This window comes from Mesoplodon densirostris, chromosome 6 (genome assembly GCF_025265405.1).
Source record: "Mesoplodon densirostris isolate mMesDen1 chromosome 6, mMesDen1 primary haplotype, whole genome shotgun sequence".
NCBI classification, from domain to species: domain Eukaryota; kingdom Metazoa; phylum Chordata; class Mammalia; order Artiodactyla; family Ziphiidae; genus Mesoplodon; species Mesoplodon densirostris.
In genome coordinates, this window is record NC_082666.1 from 91,471,193 (window position 1) to 91,476,271 (window position 5,079).

The window sequence follows — 5,079 nt, forward strand, 5'->3', positions numbered from 1 at the left end:
TATGAGGGGAGACAATCAGCAAAAACAATCAATACCAGAATTAGATTCCCAAGGCCATCCATCAGATGTTGGAATAATCAGGTGCAAGGCAGAAAATATACATAAAACTGGAACTGAAACAAGGAACAAGGATGTTTTCAAAGACTGGTAGGATCTCTAAAACATTTTTAAAGTACATGTCATTGATAAAGCTAAATACACAATGGTTGTGTAATACAACAGATTAATCATTGAGAAGAGTGAAATTATGCTGTTTTGAAAACTGTGGCAGGTCAGATTTTGTGCCTAATTATATAAGAAGATTTCTCTAAAAAATACACATTATTTCAAAGACTTATTGGCTGTGAAATAAGTTAAGGGTATTTCAAATGGCTTGTCTGCAAAGAAAGGTGAGATGTAGGGAATCACAGAAAGTCGAGGGGAAAATATGTCAATATATACATTGCTATATGGTGAACTAAGCCTTAGGCCAGCAACAATGGAGAGGACCTGACCCTTAGAAATTTACGAGTAAGCTGGAACCTTCCAAAGTTCAAATCTTTATAAGTAAAAAGATTTATTAAAATGAATAACCAAGTGTTTTAATTGACATCAGAAGATCAAACCAATAAACCCTGAGAATATAGAAAAAAGATAAATAAAGATATGAGCAGAACTGAATACAACAGAAAACGTATAAAATTGAGGTGATTTAGTAAGTCCAAAGAATATTCTTTGAAACGATTGAAAAGACACACCTTGATTGAGGAAAACAAAAACATAAGGAAAGAATATACAGAAAGAGTCAGGACAATGTTATAGCAGAGAATATATGAAATGCCAGTAAATTTGAACATTTCTGTAAAAGGGACCATTTCCTAGCTCCTAAAGTTTACCAAAACTGACACAAGAGGAAATCATTTAAGGTCATCATTCTGCTCTTGGCATTCACGGAACGCCCTGGCCTCAGAAGGCAGCATCTGTAGTCCATGGTACCCTGTGGAGAAGGGGCGGGGCTGAGGGAGGTTGGAACACTGCCCTCACAGAGGGAGTGGGTGTTGCCATCTCTGCTGTGACTGAACAAAGGACAGGGGAGCAGGGGGCCCAGGGCAGGTCCCTCAGAGCCCTGCAGCCCCATGGTGTGTCACCAGCATTTAGGCCCAGGCCAAAAGACGCCATCTTTGTCTGCACAGCAGCCTAAACTCTCACCTTTCCACTTAGGCCGCCCTCTTACATGAAGTGTGTGTGGAACCTGTCCACGCAGTACACCTCGCTGCACAGCTAACCATAGGTATGGGCATCGTAACTTCCTGCCAGGTGACCGAAGTTCGCAGGCAGATGGGTACCTGGGACACAGGCGGAGAGGCTCCTACCCAGGCCACAGGCTGCCCACTGCCCTGCCCCAGATCGGGGGCCGCAAATCAGCCCTGTCTGAATCCCCAGCCTCTAGAGGGAATAGTGGACCAACACTTCTTGAAAACGGAGTCCTCACGGGCAACTCATTGGAGATACACAAATAAAGCTTTGCCGACTTTCTGCTGAAACTTACGAGCGTTCACACCTAAGCCTCTTACAAGGTCAGCTGTTTAGCTAAACATGAGCTCCTGATCTAAATTTACACAATAATGAAGAAATCATCTACGAGGGGAGACAATCAGCAAAAACAATCAATACTAGAATTAGATTCCAAAGGCCATCCATCAGATGTTGGAATAATCAGGTGCAAGGCACAAAATATACATAAAACAGACACTGAAACAAGGAACAAGGATGTTTTCAAAGACTGGTAGGATCTCTAAAACATTTTTAAAGAACATGTCATTGATAAAGCTAAATACACAATGGTTGTGTAATACAACAGATTAATCATTGAGAAGAGTGAAATTATGCTGTTTTGAAAACTATGGCAGGTCAGATTTTCTGCCTAATTATATAAGAAGATTTCTCTAAAAAATACACATTATTTCAAAGACTTATTGGCTGTGAAATAAGTTAAGGGTATTTCAAATGGCTTGTCTGCAAAGAAAGGTGAGATGGAGGGAATCACAGAAAGTCGAGGGGAAAATATGTCAATATATACATTGCTATATGGTGAACTAAGCCCTAGGCCAGCAACAATGGTGAGGACCTGACCCTTAGAAACTTACGAGTAAGCTGGAATCTTCCAAAGTTCAAATCTTTATAAGTAAAAAGATTTATTAAAATGAATAACCAAGTGTTTTAATTGACATCAGAAGATCAAACCAATAAACCCTGAGAATATAGAAAAAAGATAAATAAAGATATGAGCAGAACTGAATACAACAGAAAACGTATAAAATTGAGGTGATTTAGTAAGTCCAAAGAATATTCTTTGAAAAGATTGAAAAGCCACACTTTGAGGAAAACAAAAACATAAGGAAAGAATATAAAGAAAGAGTCAGGACAATGTTATAGCAGAGAATATATGAAATGCCAGTAAATTTGAACATTTCTGTAAAAGGGACCATTTCCTAGCTCCTAAAGTTTACCAAAACTGACACAAGAGGAAATCATTTAAGGTCATCATTCTGCCCTTGGCATTCTCGGAACGCCCTGGCCTCAGAAGGCAGCATCTGTAGTCCATGGTACCCTGTGGAGAAGGGGCGGGGCTGAGGGAGGTTGGAACACTGCCCTCACAGAGGGAGTGTGTGTGGACATTTCTGCTTTGACTGAACAAAGGACAAGGGAGCAGGGCATCCAGGGCAGGTCCCTCAGAGCCCTGCAGGCCCAGTGTTGTGTCACCAGCATTTAGGCCCAGGCCAAAAGACGCCTTCTTTTTCTGCACAGCAGCCTAAACTCTCACCTTTCCACTTAGGCCGCCCTCTTACATGAAGTGTGTGTGGAACCTGTCCACGCAGTACACCTCACTGCACAGCTAACCATAGGTCTGGGCATCGTAACTTCCTGCCAGGTGACCGAAGTTCGCAGGCAGATGGGTACCTGGGACAAAGGCGGAGAGGCTCCTGCCCAGGCCACAGGCTGCCCACTGCCCATGCCCCAGATCGGGGGCCGCAAATCAGCTCTGTCTGAATCCCCATCCTCTAGAGGGAGTAGTGGACCAACACTTCTAGAAAACGGAGTCCTCACGGGCAACTCATTGGAGATACACAAATAAAGCTGTGCCGACTTTCTGCTGAAACTTACGAGTGTTCACACCTAAGCCTCTTACAAGGTCAGCTGTTTAGCTAAACATGAGCTCATGATCTAAATTTACACAATAATGAAGAAATCATCTATGAGGGGAGACAATCAGCAAAAACAATCAATACCAGAATTAGATTCCCAAGGCCATCCATCAGATGTTGGAATAATCAGGTGCAAGGCAGAAAATATACATAAAACTGGAACTGAAACAAGGAACAAGGATGTTTTCAAAGACTGGTAGGATCTCTAAAACATTTTTAAAGTACATGTCATTGATAAAGCTAAATACACAATGGTTGTGTAATACAACAGATTAATCATTGAGAAGAGTGAAATTATGCTGTTTTGAAAACTGTGGCAGGTCAGATTTTGTGCCTAATTATATAAGAAGATTTCTCTAAAAAATACACATTATTTCAAAGACTTATTGGCTGTGAAATAAGTTAAGGGTATTTCAAATGGCTTGTCTGCAAAGAAAGGTGAGATGTAGGGAATCACAGAAAGTCGAGGGGAAAATATGTCAATATATACATTGCTATATGGTGAACTAAGCCTTAGGCCAGCAACAATGGAGAGGACCTGACCCTTAGAAATTTACGAGTAAGCTGGAACCTTCCAAAGTTCAAATCTTTATAAGTAAAAAGATTTATTAAAATGAATAACCAAGTGTTTTAATTGACATCAGAAGATCAAACCAATAAACCCTGAGAATATAGAAAAAAGATAAATAAAGATATGAGCAGAACTGAATACAACAGAAAACGTATAAAATTGAGGTGATTTAGTAAGTCCAAAGAATATTCTTTGAAACGATTGAAAAGACACACCTTGATTGAGGAAAACAAAAACATAAGGAAAGAATATACAGAAAGAGTCAGGACAATGTTATAGCAGAGAATATATGAAATGCCAGTAAATTTGAACATTTCTGTAAAAGGGACCATTTCCTAGCTCCTAAAGTTTACCAAAACTGACACAAGAGGAAATCATTTAAGGTCATCATTCTGCTCTTGGCATTCACGGAACGCCCTGGCCTCAGAAGGCAGCATCTGTAGTCCATGGTACCCTGTGGAGAAGGGGCGGGGCTGAGGGAGGTTGGAACACTGCCCTCACAGAGGGAGTGGGTGTTGCCATCTCTGCTGTGACTGAACAAAGGACAGGGGAGCAGGGGGCCCAGGGCAGGTCCCTCAGAGCCCTGCAGCCCCATGGTGTGTCACCAGCATTTAGGCCCAGGCCAAAAGACGCCATCTTTGTCTGCACAGCAGCCTAAACTCTCACCTTTCCACTTAGGCCGCCCTCTTACATGAAGTGTGTGTGGAACCTGTCCACGCAGTACACCTCGCTGCACAGCTAACCATAGGTATGGGCATCGTAACTTCCTGCCAGGTGACCGAAGTTCGCAGGCAGATGGGTACCTGGGACACAGGCGGAGAGGCTCCTACCCAGGCCACAGGCTGCCCACTGCCCTGCCCCAGATCGGGGGCCGCAAATCAGCCCTGTCTGAATCCCCAGCCTCTAGAGGGAATAGTGGACCAACACTTCTTGAAAACGGAGTCCTCACGGGCAACTCATTGGAGATACACAAATAAAGCTTTGCCGACTTTCTGCTGAAACTTACGAGCGTTCACACCTAAGCCTCTTACAAGGTCAGCTGTTTAGCTAAACATGAGCTCCTGATCTAAATTTACACAATAATGAAGAAATCATCTACGAGGGGAGACAATCAGCAAAAACAATCAATACTAGAATTAGATTCCAAAGGCCATCCATCAGATGTTGGAATAATCAGGTGCAAGGCACAAAATATACATAAAACAGACACTGAAACAAGGAACAAGGATGTTTTCAAAGACTGGTAGGATCTCTAAAACATTTTTAAAGAACATGTCATTGATAAAGCTAAATACACAATGGTTGTGTAATACAACAGATTAA